Genomic DNA, 15,478 nt, shown 5'->3' with positions numbered 1-15,478 from the left:
TTGATCTTTAGACTATAGAACTGTTGCGGTAGTTGTTTCACGCCCGTTTTCAATCTACATAGATCCCTTCTCATTGCATAAAGGCTCCGTTTGAACTTATGAACTTCTTCTGCATCTGTTTTAGGTCTAGAAACTTTTCCTTTTAGTCGACCATTTTGATCCAAAATATTCACTTCAATCTGTGAAACTTGTTTTCACCACACTTAGTAAAAATTTCATCTGTTTAGCTATAGCGGCTCATATCCCCGGCTTAAAAAAGCCACGCGCCGTAAAACTTTCCGGCTCAAAGAAGCCATGCGCCGTAAAATTTGCCGGCTTATTTAGGATAAAGCTGTAGACAATTTGAATTACCCTCGCTATCTTCAGCGGCTTAGATAACCCGATGCACTTAGCCATATGTCATTAGGCCCCTTCATAAGCCGCCATTTTAAATATTTGAGCTGTAAGCTTCCTCCGGCTTATAATTGAACCGGACATTTCCTTTTATCATAGGCTTCCGACTTTCACCATGCCTCCCAAAGCTCCCAAAGCACCCATCACGTGCAACTGGATGAGGTCCAACGTCACTGATGAAACCTTAGCGGACTTTGTGAAGACGGGTTACCTGCCCAAGAAGGATGTCATGTCTTACCGTGCCCCTGACCCGTCAGAGGAGAGACCGCAACCAAGGGAGGGTGAGGTAGTGATTTTCGCGGATCACATGAGCCGGGGCTTCGCACCGCCCGGCTCAAAGTTCTTTAGAGATGTGCTGAGTTTCTTTGATCTGCGGCCACAAGACATAGGACCCAATTCCGTGTCAAACATATGCAACTTCCAAGTATTCTGCGAAGTCTACCTTGGAGAAGAGCCCAGCCTTCTGCTCTTTAGAGAGCTATTCTATTTGAACCGCCAGAATGAGTGCGCCAATGGACCGAGCCTGGAACTTGGTGGAATCTCCATTCAACGCCGGAGAGACTGCCTCTTTCCGTACGCTGAGCCGCCCAGCCATCCAAAGGACTGGAACCAGACGTGGTTTTACTGCCAGGACACGTCTCCGGCTGACGAGAGCCCTCTGCCCGGCTTTCGTGCCGTGCGTCTGGAACCAAACCATCCTCTACCCGACAAACTATCTCAGGCGGAGCGTCAACCTCTGATCCCCACCATCAACAAGATCAAGGCTCTCCTGGGCAACGGCCTCAACGGCATCGATCTGGTCCGGGTTTGGATCTCGTGGCGGGTGATCCCCTTGAGCCGCCGCCCCGGCTTAATGTGTGATTACACGGGCCGGAAAGATGACCCCCTGCGACACAGCCGCAACAATCTTCCTGAAGACATTGTTGAAGATATGACCAAGGCCCTCTTGAATGAGAGCTTGGCAGACTGCGGGAGGACCGGCTTAAGCCCCTTCTGCAAGACCAACCCGGCCCCAGCGGTAAGCCGTTGATCTGAACATCTTATTTTCTCCTTTTGATAGTTTTCATGTAACCCTTAAGAAATCTTCATTGTATGTTTCAGGCTGATGATAAATTCTGGAAGGTCAAGTATGACCATGAGGCGGCCAAGAAGGCCAGGAACGCTAAGAAAGCCGCCAGGAGAGCCGCTCCCCGTAAGAAGGGAAGCAGGCCTACTGCCTCAGAGCTGCTTTAACTAAGTGACAGCTCTGAGTCAGAGGTAACCCCTGAACCTGTAAACTCTGATTGTATTTCTTGTTTGTTCCTGTCCACCTTATTGATACTTATCATCAGCAGGATGACACCGGAGCAAGTAACCCGGTGATTAAAGAGGTAATGACACTTTCCTCCGACTCGGAGCCCTTGCCAAGGCTGAAAGTCCGAAGAGTAACCCGGAAAGTAAGATTTTCACATCCTTTAGCTTATCAAGATCCTCAATTTCTTTTGAAGCAACAGATTCATGAGAGCCGGCGGCACACCCGGACCAACAAGGATGCTGACCTCTCCTCCGGTTTACCTGAGGCGTCAAGGAAACGCCAAACCGAGGTTATCTCCAACTTATATCCTTTTCATCCTTTGGCGGGTGTTATACGTCAACCGCTCAATTCTTACGATTCGAATTATCAGGAAACTTCACCCTCCTCTGGCGACTCTATGCAATCGAAACTGCCGGCTTTCAAGACCGTACCCGGGTAATGATGATCTTCTCTTGTTGTGCTTATCTTTACTCATACTTTTGTACTAACCTTGTGTCCTTTCAGTGCTCAAGCAAAGCTCAGTAAAAGAGCAAGGAAGAACAAGCCGGTCGAAGAGACGGTCTTGCCTGAGCCGGAGGTTTCAGCTCAAGAGCCGCCAGCTGCTTCTGCTCCTGACGCCACCATTCCAACTGATGAGCCAGCCATGGAGACTTCCACCAACCCGGATATCTCCAGCCCGGCTCAGCCGGCCGATGACCCGGACGTGGTAATCACCCGGACGGAGTTTGTCGAGCCGGGGAGACCCACTGCGCTGGCTAAGTGCTCTGCGAAGGAAGAATTGCTAGAGCGCCACCGGGCCAAGCTAGACATCACCAACTACGCCAACCTGAGCATTGGAGAGATCATCTCCGGCAATGTCAATCAAGTGCACAGCAGCCGGGACTTGGAGATTGACATGGTGAAGCAGATACAGCATAAGTCTGAGGTACCACTCTACTGCTTACTGCATAATCCTCTTTACCATACTCTAGCCCCCAAGTCTACTACTTATGATAGAATATGTTGTAGACTTAACTTCCGGCTTACTTCCATAAATCGGTAATTTGTAGATAGAGACTTTCGACATGCATTAGCCCCCAAGTGCCAAGTGTCTTTGCTTGGAAAGCGCTTGGGACTTTAAAATTGCATAATAACTGTCCATACTATAACCCGGAAATTGTGCAGGCTGCTTGCAAGAAGCTTGAGGCTGATATCTCTGATCTGAAGAACCGCCTGAGGACGCAGGAAACTGAGACCCGGAAGGCCAACGCCAAATTTGAGTCCAGTATTGCTGCTCAAGAGAAGCTGAAAAAGAACTTTGAAGCTGAAAGGAAGACTTGGGCCGAAGAGAAGGCTACTCTGGTGAGCCGGGCCGAACAGGCGGAGAAGGCTCTGACGGAGAGAACCGCCGAACTCTCCGGCTTAAAGCGCCACGTGTCACAGATGGTCGCCGCAATCTTCGGTAAGTCATTCCACCGGCTCTCGTCAAGTTTATAATCTTTATGTCTCATAACTCCTATTATTGCCAGCGGCTTATCTTACTCCGTTAAACAGGCCCCAGAAGCGCCAACCTCAATCAGAACGTGCTGACCAAGCTGAAGGCCGTGTACACCCTGGTGGAGCAACTCTACACCGGGTCACAACGCGCTTTGGCCGTGGTGGCCCTATCCAATGAGGTTCCGACTCACCTGGCGGAAGTTCTTCGCCGGCTTGCCGTTCTTCCTCAGCGTGTCCAAGAGCTGCGACGGGCTTCTGCAAGAGCCGGAGCCATAGCTGCTCTGAGCCGGGCCAAGGCTTTCCTTCCAGAGCTAGACCCGGCGGACATTGCACTTGGTTGCCCCAGCTTGAAGGAAGACGGCACCCCTTTCGACCAAAAGGACTTTGCTGCCTGTGTGAAGATCGTGCGCCCGGTGGCCACCCTGATTGGGAATGACACTGATCTGACCAAGTACCAGCCGGGCTATGATGCAGAGAATCAGAGGATCCCCACTCCGCGTTATGAAGCCATCAGCTTAGTCCCGCCGACTCGTAAGCACACTTTTGCCCCGGAAATTGACCCGGCCGGGTTAATTGACGAGGAAGCTCAATTTGAAGCGTTGAGCGGCATTGACTGGAAATCGTCAACCTTCCAGGTCTTGGGAACAGCCGGAGGAGCGGAGAGGGATGAGCCGGAAGCTTCGACCCGGCAAGCATCTTGACTTTTTAGGCGGCTTGTTAAACAATGCTTCACCCTTTTGGACTCGGGGAGTCTTGTAATAGAATAGGACCAACATTTGAACTTTGTCGTGCCATCGTGCACGTGTTGAATGCTTAATTCCATTGAAGTTGCTTCCTTATATTCCTCCGGGTCATAATTGGTCATTCATTTTCCTTAAGCTCAAATAGTTGTCTTTAACTATCCTGCATAGAAAAACAAATCACAAGTCTCTAGGCGACTTACCGCACTGAGAATCATAGTCTCATACATATAACCCGGAATATGAATCTAAGTCACGAAAGACTGGTCCTCAATTATGTCCCTGATATAACCGTAATAACACACTTACAGGCCTTCAAGTACGCTTCCGGTTTATATAACCCGGATAATAAGGTTGGTACCTCAACTCCGGTTTACCAGTCTTGATAATGCTGAGTGTGTGCGACTAGCACTGTGAATCAAAGTTAAGCCGGCGGAACAAGAACCACTGCGTACACTGTTGATACCACCAGAAGAACTTGTTGTAAATCAGAAAATCAAAACTCAGGGGCTTCCGGTTCGAATGCGACCAGAGACCCGTCCCAAAGGGGTTAAGCTAAGATTCAAATGCGATCATATAGCCCCCAGTGGGTTTGGCAATGCCGATCAAGAGGGTACCGACAGCTATGTTCTCTTTGGTTCGAATACGACCCATGTTTGAACAGGAAGCCCCCAAATGACCTTAAGAGTTGTTTAACGACGCTGATTCAAATACGATCCACGTCGGTTCCCAAAGGGGTTGAGCTATGATTCAAATATGATCAAAGAAAACTCCCCAATGAGCTCGGCACTTTGCCAATCAAATGGGTATCGACAGCTATGTTCTCTTTGGTTCGAATACGACCTATGTTTGAACAGGAAGCCCCCAAGTGATTATATTGCGTACGGCTAGATTCGAATACGATCATAAGCCGGATCCACCTCCAAGTTACCATGTGATCTTGTAATGGAAACAACAAATTTATCTTTGGAGGAGAAAAAGGACAGAGGTCCTGCTTTATTGCTTATCATAATATATATATGGCTTATAGAAATATGCACATTATGAGAGCCGGTGGCTCAAGTGTAATAAGGCCGAAGCTAAGCTACGTTCCACGGCCGACGGGTCTCCTCCTCCGACTTGCGTGGATCTTTGTGCTCCCGAATGTCAATGAGGTAATATGACCCGTTGTGCAAGTTCTTGCTGACCACAAAGGGTCCTTCCCAAGGCGGGGATAGCTTGTGCGCATCTGTCTGATCTTGGATGAGCCGGAGCACCAGATCACCTTCCTGGAAGACCCGGGACTTAACCCGACGACTGTGATAACAGCGCAGGTCTTGTTGGTAAATTGCTGAGCGAGCTGCTGCCACGTCACGCTGTTCGTCCAACAAGTCAAGAGCATCTTGGCGCGCCTGTTCATTATCCGCCTCAACATAAGCCGCCACTCGAGGCGAGTCATGCCGGATGTCACTGGGGAGGACTGCTTCCGCTCCATAGACCATGAAGAAAGGCGTGTAACCCGTAGACCTGTTAGGGGTAGTATTGATGCTCCATAACATGGAGGGTAACTCCTCCACCCAACAACCCGGCGTCCGTTGCAAAGGGACTAAAAGTCGGGGCTTGATGCCCTTCAGAATCTCCTGATTAGCTCTCTCAGCTTGACCATTGGATTGAGGATGAGCCACCGATGAAACATCAAGTCGAATATGCTCTCGTTGACAAAACTCCTCCATAGCACCTAACTGGCTCTACTTCAACCCACTTTGTGAACTTGTCAACTGCCACCAAAAGGTGAGTCTTCTTATCCTTGGACCTTTTAAAAGGGCCAACCATATCAAGCCCCCAGACCACAAATGGCCAAGTAATTGGGATCATCCTCAACTCCTGAGCCGGCACATGAGCCCGTCGCGAGAACCTCTGGCAACCATCACATTTACTGACCAAGTCCTCCGCATCAGCATGAGCTGTCAACCAATAAAAACCATGACGAAAAGCCTTGGCCACAAGAGATTTTGAGCCAGCATGATGGCCACAATCCCCTTCGTGAATCTCACGCAAGATTTCTTGACCTTCCTCAGGGGAAACACAACGCTGGAACGCTCCTGTAACACTGCGGCGATGCAGCTCACCATTGATAACAACCATTGACTTAGACCGCCGGGTTATTTGCCTGGCCAAAGTTTCATCCTCAGGCAAGTCTCCCCGGGTCATGTAAGCCAAATAGGGCACTGTCCAGTCCGGGATGATGTGGAGAGCCGCCACCAATTGTGCCTCCGGGTCAGGGACGGCCAAGTATTCCTCTGTAGGCAACTTAACAGAAGGGTTATGCAAGACGTCCAGGAAAGTATTAGGCGGCACCGGTTTTCGCTGAGAGCCCAGCCGGCTTAAAGCATCAGCCGCCTCGTTCTTCCTGCGATCGATGTGCTCTACTTGGTAACCCTGAAAGTGTCCAGCAATGGCATCAACTTCACGGCGATAAGCCGCCATGAGAGGGTCCTTGGAATCCCACTTGCCTGATACTTGTTGAGCCACTAAGTCTGAGTCGCCGAAGCACCTTACCCGGCTCAGGCTCATCTCCTTAGCCACCCGAAGATCATGGAGCAAGGCCTCGTACTCAGCCGCATTGTTAGTGCAAGGAAACATTAACCGTAGCACATAATGAAACTTGTCACCCTTAGGGGAAGCCAATACAACTCCAGCCCCCGAGCCCTCCAATTGCCTGGACCCATCGAAGTGAACAGTCCAATATGTATTATCCGGCTTTTCCTCGGGCACTTGTAGCTCTGTCCAATCGTTGATGAAATCCACCAAAGCTTGGGATTTAACAGCAGTGCGTGGCACATATTTTAGACCATGAGGCCCAAGTTCTATAGCCCACTTAGCCACTCTCCCTGTAGCCTCTTTGTTTTGGATGATATCTCCAAGGGGGGCAGAACTATCCACAGTGATAGGGTGACCCTGAAAATAGTGCTTAAGCTTCCGGCTTGCCATGAATACCCCATAAACAAGCTTCTGCCAATGTGGATACCGCTGCTTGGACTCTATGAGCACTTCGCTGACATAATAAACCGGCCGCTGAACCGGATGCTCCTTACCCTCTTCCTTGCGCTCCACCACCACGGCCACACTGACGGCCCGTGTGTTAGCAGCTACATACATCAATAAAGGCTCCTTGTCAACCGGAGCAGTAAGGACTGGGGGCTCTGCCAGCTGTCTCTTCAAATCCTCAAAAGCAGTATTAGCAGCATCATTCCAGACAAAGTTATCAGTTTTCTTCATCAACTGGTACAATGGCATGGCCTTCTCGCCCAAACGGCTTATAAACCGGCTTAAAGCAGCGATACGACCCGCCAGGCGCTGGACGTCGTTTATACACGCCGGTTTAGCCAGAGAGGTGATTGCCTTGATCTTCTCCGGGTTAGCTTCAATGCCTCTATTAGAAACCAAGAAACCCAAGAGCTTACCTGCAGGAACACCAAACACACACTTGGCCGGGTTAAGCATCATCTTGTAGACCCGGAGATTATCAAAGGTTTCCCTCAGATCATCTATCAAGGTTTCCTTCTCCCTGGACTTAACCACAATATCATCCACATAGGCATGAACATTGCGCCCAATCTGGTTATGAAGACAGTTCTGCACGCAACGCTGATAAGTCGCCTGTGCACTCTTGAGTCCGAAAGGCATAGACACATAGCAGAAGGCTCCAAAGGGAGTGATAAACGCCGTCTTCTCCTGGTCCTTAACTGCCATTTTAATCTGATGGTATCCAGAATAAGCATCCAAGAAACTTAAGCGCTCACAACCCGCCGTAGCATCAATGATTTGATCAATACGGGGAAGGGCAAAAGGATCAGCCGGACATGCCTTGTTTAAGTCCGTGTAGTCCACACACATCCGCCAGGTGCCATTCTTCTTGAGCACGAGCACCGGGTTAGCTAACCACTCTGGGTGAAAGACTTCAACAATAAACCCGGCCGCCAAGAGCCGGGCCACCTCTTCACCAATGGCTTTCCGCCTCTCTTCATTAAACCGCCGAAGGAATTGCCTGACCGGCTTAAATTTCGGATCAACATTGAGAGTGTGCTCAGCGAGTTCTCTAGGTACACCTGGCATGTCAGAAGGTTTCCATGCAAAAATGTCCCTATTCTCACGGATGAACTCGATGAGCGCGCTTTCCTATTTTGGATCCAGATTGGCACTGATGCTAAACTGCTGAGATGAATCACCTGGAACGAAATCAACAAGTTTAGTCTCATCAGCCGACTTAAATTTCATTGCCGGCTCATGCTCCGTAGTCGGCTTTTTCAGAGAGGTCATATCTGTTGGGTCAACATTGTCCTTGTAAAATTTCAACTCCTCTGTTGCACAAACAGATTTTGCATAAGCCGCATCGCCTTCCTCACACTCCAAGGCCACCTTGCGGCTGCCATGAACCGTAATGGTCCCATTGTGACCCGGCATTTTGAGCTGTAAATACACGTAACACGGCCGTGCCATGAATTTGGCGTAAGCCGGCCGCCCAAATATGGCATGATACAGACTCCTTATCTTGACCACCTCAAAGGTCAATTTTTCCACTCTGTAGTTGTACTCGTCTCCAAAGGCCACTTCCAACTCGATCTTACCGATTGGATAAGCCGACTTACCGGGCACCACGCCATGGAAAATAGTATTGGAGTGGCTGAGGTTCTTATCAATCAACCCCATACGACGGAAAGTCTCATAATAGAGGATGTTGATGCTGCTGCCTCCATCCATGAGTACCTTAGTGAACTTATATCCTCCCACCTGAGGAGCCGCCACCAGGGCCAAGTGACCCGGATTATCAACCCCGGGAGGGTGATCCTCCCTACTCCACACAATAGGCTGCTCAGACCATCTTAAATAGCGTGGAATCGCCGGCTCAACAGCATTCACAGCCCTCTTATGAAGCTTCTGATCTCGCTTACACAGACTGGTGGTAAATACGTGATACTGTCCACCGTTAAGCTGCTTGTGATTGGTCTGATAACCCCCCTGCTGCTGTTGATGACCCTGGCCAGACTGTTGATTAAAGCCCCCTTGACCGTTCTGAGGATTAGAATGTGAGCCGCCGCCCGGGCCATGAAAACCGCCAGCGCCTGAGCCGCCGCCCAGGCCATTGTTGCCATTAAAGGCATTGGAATTTTTGAAGGCCTTCATGATTGCGCAATCCTTCCATAGATGAGTAGCTGGCTTCTCCCTAGAGCCATGCCTCGGACAAGGCTCATTCAACAGCTGCTCCAGCGTCGGGCCTGACCCGCCGGCTCAGGGAGATGGCCTCCCCTTGCGTTGCTGGTTATTACCCTGTGAGCTGGCATTGGCCACGAACTCTAGGCTGCCGTCGGCCTTACGCTTGCCACCTCCTTGGTTCCCCGGGTTATGCTGAGGACCCTTGCCATTGCCGTTCTTCTTTCCCTTCCCTGTCCTTTCATCATCTGAAGCGGGGTCCTTGGTACTATCAGAGTCGGCATACTTGACGAGAGCCGCCATCAGCGTACCCATATCATTGCAGTCGCGCTTAAGCCGCCCGAGGTTTCATCTTCAGGGGCAGGAAACGACAATTCTGCTCCAACATTAAGACTGCAGAGCCGGCATCCATCTTATCAGATGAATGTATGATCTCTTTGACCCGGCGAACCCAATGGGTTGTAGACTCACCCTCCTGCTGTTTACAGTTAGTCAAATCCACAATTGACATAGACTGCCTACAGGTATCCTTGAAGTTTTGGATGAACCGGGCTTTCAGCTCAGCCCAAGACCCGATGGAATTCGGTGGCAGCCCCTTTAACCAAGTGCGGGCAGTCCCATCTAACATCATGGTGAAGTACTTGGCCATCGCCGCTTCACTGACCTCCAGCAATTCCATGGCCATCTCGTAACTCTCGATCCAGGCTCCGGGTTGTAAGTCAGCCGTGTAATTAGGCACCTTCCTAGGCCCTTTGAAGTCCTTGGGTAGACGTTCATTGCGGAGAGCCGGCACTAAACAAGGGACACCTTCCAGTCCTCGTAGGGATACCTACATCGACGGAAGTCATCGGATAAGCCGGGGGTGTCTGGTAAGCCGTCAACTGAGGCACCTGCTCCGCCTCTTGCCGCGCTCTGTCTTGGTCTGTTGCGTGAAAGGCTCCGTTATGAGCCGGGCCATGGCCAGGTGGCGGGTCATGGCGTCGGACATTACTTGAGCCGGTCGCTGAGACCATGTGTCTGCTATAACTCGGGCTCCGGCCTGGACGAGGGGTTGAGTGGACCCTGTCCCGGCTATAAGAGTACGCCTCTTGTTGCGCCAGCGCTGTCTGAAGGAGTTCTCTGACCCGGCGGGTTTCAATAGCCGTTGGAGAGTCGCCGTCAATTGGGAGAGCCGCCAGCCGTGCTGCTGCGGCGATCATGTTCTCCAGCGGGTTAGCATAACGACCCGGCGGTATTGGCACATACTGAGGCGGGGCAGGGTTCACCCGGGGAGGCCCCATCACTTGTGGCTGAACAGGGGTCCCAGACCCGGGCACTATGATCCCCGGCGGGTTACTAGACCCTGCACCTGGCGTGTTGAAGAGGTTTCGAGGATCGTAGAGCGGAGGGAGTCGAGATTGGGCCTTTTGATGCCTCCTTCTCATGACCTCATTGGACGCGTTCTGATCCATCGTGAGCCGGAAGGACTGCGCCTGAATCAACTGAGTCTGGGCGTCGAGAGCCGCCCTCTCTGCAGCCATCCTGATCCCTTCTGCTGCCAGATCCTCCTTGGCTTTCACTAGATCTAACTTTAACTGCGCCACCTCCGCGTCATGCTGAGCTTGATCCGCCGGGTCAACCATGGCGGTCAACAAGGCCGTCATCTTGTCAGTGAGATCCATCAGCACCTGAGCCGGCGAGGGCACCGGGTTTCCCGACCCAGCGGTAGGGTTCTGAACAGGCTGTGCACCGGCCATGAAGATTCCAACCCGGCTCGGCGGCTCAAACGGGTCCGGAATACTATCACCATCGGAACAACCCATGAGCCTGCCATCTTGAAGTTGATACAACGAGTTTGACTCATCTGTGGACGACTCGCCGTCAGAGCCGGCAACCGTCTCATCACCAGATCCAGATCCATCAGAGAGCCCTCCATGGATACATCCCACAAAAGCATGCTTCAAGGCAGGTAGGGCCCGGGCGGATCGTGCACGCTGAGCCGTCTCGATGAGATCGGCGCAGAGATCCGGCTCAGGGACCGGCTCACCAATCTTGCCAATGAAGACATGAATTCCGCCGAAGGGGACCCGGTACCCGTACTCAATTGAGCCGGCGTCGGGGCCCCAGTTTGCATCGTCGATGTAGAGCTTGCCGCGACGACTCTTGGTCATCCGGCCCACCGCGTATCCCTTGAGCCCTTCGAAGCTGCCCTTCAAGAACTCAAATCCACCGTGCGCTGGCCCCACGGTGGGCGCCAACTGTCGTGGAATTGTCACGGCAGATGTCCTCGAGCTAGGACTTAGTCGTGGAGCCATCGCAACTAGGAAGCTTAAAGGGGTTAAACGGGACAAGGAACGCGAGGGTTATACTGGTTCGGCCCCTTACGGTGAAGGTAAAAGCCTACGTCCAGTTGAGGTGGTATTGATTAGGGTTTCGATGAGCAGGGAGCTTGACTGCTATGCCTGGCTCTCGATGAGATCTTTCTTGTCCCTAAACCGCCGCCGGGTCGTCCCTTTATATAGGGAGGTTGACGCCCAGCAGCTCTCAGAGTCCCGGCCGGCTCATAAGAGTGTCCGGCTCAGACTCTCAACTATTCTTGCCTTACACTACAAGTTCTACCATAATGGCGGTTGTAACTACGGGCCTTAAGCCATCTCCGGGTCTTAAGCCCATCTTTGGCCCGTCGTCTTCAAGCTAGGCGCCGGGCTTCAGGCGATGACCATTATGAGTAACCCGGCCCCTCCGGGCGGGTGACTCTAAGGTTTATATCCTCAACACTAGTTGATTATGCCATTGATATGAGTAAATGTGAGACCTAAATGTTATTGTGAATATGGTTAGTTCATAATCTTTGCTGAAAACCTGAATGCTGGCTTTACGTATTTGAAACAACAAGATCAAACAGAGTTTGTAAAAGTTTTTCTTTATCACTTTCAGTTTGTCAACTGAATTGCTTGAGGACAAGCAATGGGTTAAGCTTGGGGGAGTTAGTACGTCTCCATCGTATCTACTTTTCCAAACTCCTTTGCCCTTGTTTCGAACTCCAATTTGCATGATTTGAACGGAACTAACCCGGACTGATGTTGTTTTCAGCAGAATTGCCATGGTGTTATTTTTGTGCAGAAATAGAAGTTCTCGGAATGACCTGAAACTTCACGGAGAATATGTAACGACCCGAACCTGATAAGATTCGATGTCTCTATGCTCACTGTGCTAGTCCCTGGATCAATAGCTAGCACACACAGTACAAGATGTAATATAAAGAATAAACCACATGTCATAATATTACATCATAGATCCAGACTTAAAATATTACATACCTCCATAGCTCAAGGCTAGCATACAAACAAAATACAACGGAAAAGCAAATAAAATCTTCATGAAGTCCATCAACACACCACAGGAAAATGTCGAGTATAGGCATTGTATCACTCACTCATCGTATAAAATCTGCAACATGAAACGTTGCAGCCGCGAAGGGTCAATACTTTGAATGTACTGGTAAGTCACATAGGAATTATATAACAGACCTACATGTATATGCAAGGTATATCAACAGGATAATGTAGTGGTTGTTTTGTAGAAAGCTAATTTTTCCCTGATAACTACATAATATAATAGTCAATTTTTTTATTATGTCTTGCTACAATTAAATACACATGGTTGAATTGGGCAATCCGATTCCAACCTATCCCAATTATTAAGTTTCCCACTCAAATTTTATTAAAGTATCATCTGTCAAGATCATCCAACAACTGTAATGGCATAGTGGCTCAAATTTGTCCATAACCGGGGACACGGCTAATCATGATTAGTTTATACACTCTACAGAGGTCTGTACACTTTACCCATTGGACTCAACCCGAAGATTGAGACATAGTATTTCAGAAGCAGTCGCCTAGTCCCACAGGAGGCCCATCCCAACTATCATAACTACATCTGCTGGCACATCCGGGTAAGGTTTCCACAGCTGATCAACTAAGCCAGAGCCCATATTAGCCAGTGGTTGTACATGGAAGCTACTAGTCACTAAGTCTGTCTGATCTTTTTGAACCTGGACGGCACCCACTTACATTCAGAGGGTATAAACCATGACGTTCTTGAAACCACCCAGCAATACCGTTCGGCCGCACTTTGCCATGGTTCGTGTCCTTAGAAAAGGAACAAGAAACCATGATGCAACCCTGTCCGTCCAGAGGTGAATTATATATTATGTTTTTACTCAAGTTATATTATATATAGGCCTCACATAATCTCGATGCATACACGAACCAATCCCCGTCTACATAGCATAGACTACCACGATCTACAACATAAGGCCATAGTAAGTTGAAACTCAATAGCAATAACATGCTACCATAACATTCCTACACATGCATGATATAGTAATGTGATATATATAACTACATGCATAGAAAAATAATAGGATGAAGGATGATCAAGGTGTAACTTGCCTGTAAGTTTGATGAAGGTCGTCGCACTCATAATTCCTGACAATTTCTACTCGTCACGCTCCGAGTAATCTATCGCAACCAAAGAACTCAAATCAATAACCAAGCCATATATAAGAACCAAATAACAACAAAACAAATATGGCAAGGTTGGGCAACATCTATATATATAGGCTTAATATATAATATAGGTTTAAAGTATAATATAGGGTCTAACGGTAATATAAGGTGACAGGTGAAGGAATGAACTGAAAAGAGCTAACAGATGGTGAACTGTTGGCATATAAGATTATAGCGGAGATAGTATATAACAAAATCAAAATATCTGGAAACAACATAAATATTGTTTGAATGATTGCATAGTACATACAAGAATTCACTTGCAAAAAGAATTGATGGAATAGGAACACTACAACGCAAGTTATAATGGAATGAGGTTTGAATTAAATTTAAATTCAAAACAGGTAAGTATTTGAATATGAGTGTACAAAATATTTTTAGCAAGTATATGATACGGAGGTTCAGACGCAAAATGTATCAATTTATTTCGACAAATAGTTTGAAAGATATGACCTCCGGATGGTTGAATTCGAATTCAAACAAATTCAAATTTGAACAGTGCAAAGGTGTGAAACTTTGCTGCTATTGGATTCTCCGGATCAATATGAGTACACAGGAAAAATAATCAATGAATTTGGATATACAGATCAAGAGATATAGCTAAACAAAAAATTAGTGAAAATCTGTCCATAACATGTTTTTGAACTGCGATTACTGTAGCATATCTCCATGTGTCGCAAGCGGATTGGCTGAGATGTTGCTGTGCGTGCGTGCTCACCGAAGCAGGGGGGAAACGGCGGCGGCTTCGGGCGTGGGCGGCGGCGCTCCTCCGGCAGCCTCCGGTGATGCCGAGATGGCGTGCGGGTGCGGCGTTCGGCGGGCTGGCCATGGTGGCATAAACGGCGAACGAGGCGCTCTCTGTTGGCGATGCAGTGGAGTTGGATCTCCGGCGTTGGCGGTGATCTTCGGGAGGATGTGGGGCGCTCGAACCAGCAGTGTGCTGAGCACAAAAGGATGCAAGGGAGGTGAGCGAGGTCTCGGTGAAGTCATTGAGAGGCTCGGTGAGAACCAAAACTTACTGGCAGCGGTGAAATTCGTCGGAGGAGGAACTTCGGGCAGCGGAGATCGGTTTGGCTGGCGAGCTCGAATCCGAGCGTCTGCAACGAGGGAAGATGGTCAGGGAGAGGAAGTGCATCAAGGAGACTCTGCAGACGAACAGAGGGGCAGGGGTGTGGGTTATAGTTGCCGGAGTTGGCCGTGGAAGGAAGCTCGGGCAGCGAAACTTGGGAGGTCAGTGTGCTTGATTTTGAGCTCGGTTCCACAGGGCGAGGCAGGGAGTTGGCAGAGGAGATCGACGGAATTCGATCTGTTTCTACAGATTCGATCGAGGGTTTGGGATCGCGGGAACCGCGGGTGGTCTGGTTTGGCCGTGGTCGCGCCATCGTGCGTGAACAGGAGTCCGAACAGAGGTGCGAGATGAGTGGTGGGGTCCGCGTGTCAATCAAACAGGGGAAGGAGAGACAGGCCGACAAGTGGGCCGCGAGGATGACGTCAGCGATGACACGGACATGGGGCAGGGGTGGCTGCTGCGCTAATGGGCTGGGCCGGATGGTTCGCTGCGCTGCGCGCGGGCGAGAGATAGCAAGATAGGCTGCATCATAGGTTTAGATATTTCCTATTCTCTATAATTCATAGAAATGGCTTTGGCTCAAAAAATGATCCAAAACCTTTTTTTCTACAAAATAACAGAACATCCTAAAAACAAATATAGTTACATACAACATAGTGAACATTTTTCCAGTCCAATATACTTATACAAAAAAATATAATATTTTCATAAACTTTATTTTGACACTTATAAAATGTCCCATAAAACAATATTCTCTTCAACTCCA

The 15,478-nt window shown here is 49.3% G+C and overlaps 1 long non-coding RNA gene across 1 annotated transcript; it reads right to left on the bottom strand.

Moving 5' to 3' along the window:
• Positions 1–12,321: 12,321 nt before the first annotated feature.
• LOC120962485 (uncharacterized) lies at positions 12,322–15,075 on the bottom strand. The gene is made up of 4 exons (XR_005753245.3): positions 14,663–15,075; positions 14,362–14,583; positions 13,527–13,595; positions 12,322–12,522 (listed from the first exon to the last, which is right to left on the bottom strand). It is a non-coding gene; the product is annotated as an uncharacterized lncRNA (long non-coding RNA).
• Positions 15,076–15,478: the final 403 nt, after the last annotated feature.

The sequence above is a fragment of the Aegilops tauschii genome, chromosome 4 (genome assembly GCF_002575655.3).
Source record: "Aegilops tauschii subsp. strangulata cultivar AL8/78 chromosome 4, Aet v6.0, whole genome shotgun sequence".
Taxonomy (NCBI): domain Eukaryota; kingdom Viridiplantae; phylum Streptophyta; class Magnoliopsida; order Poales; family Poaceae; genus Aegilops; species Aegilops tauschii.
Note: the sequence above shows the minus strand (reverse complement) of the source record. Positions and strands in the feature narration are given on the sequence as shown.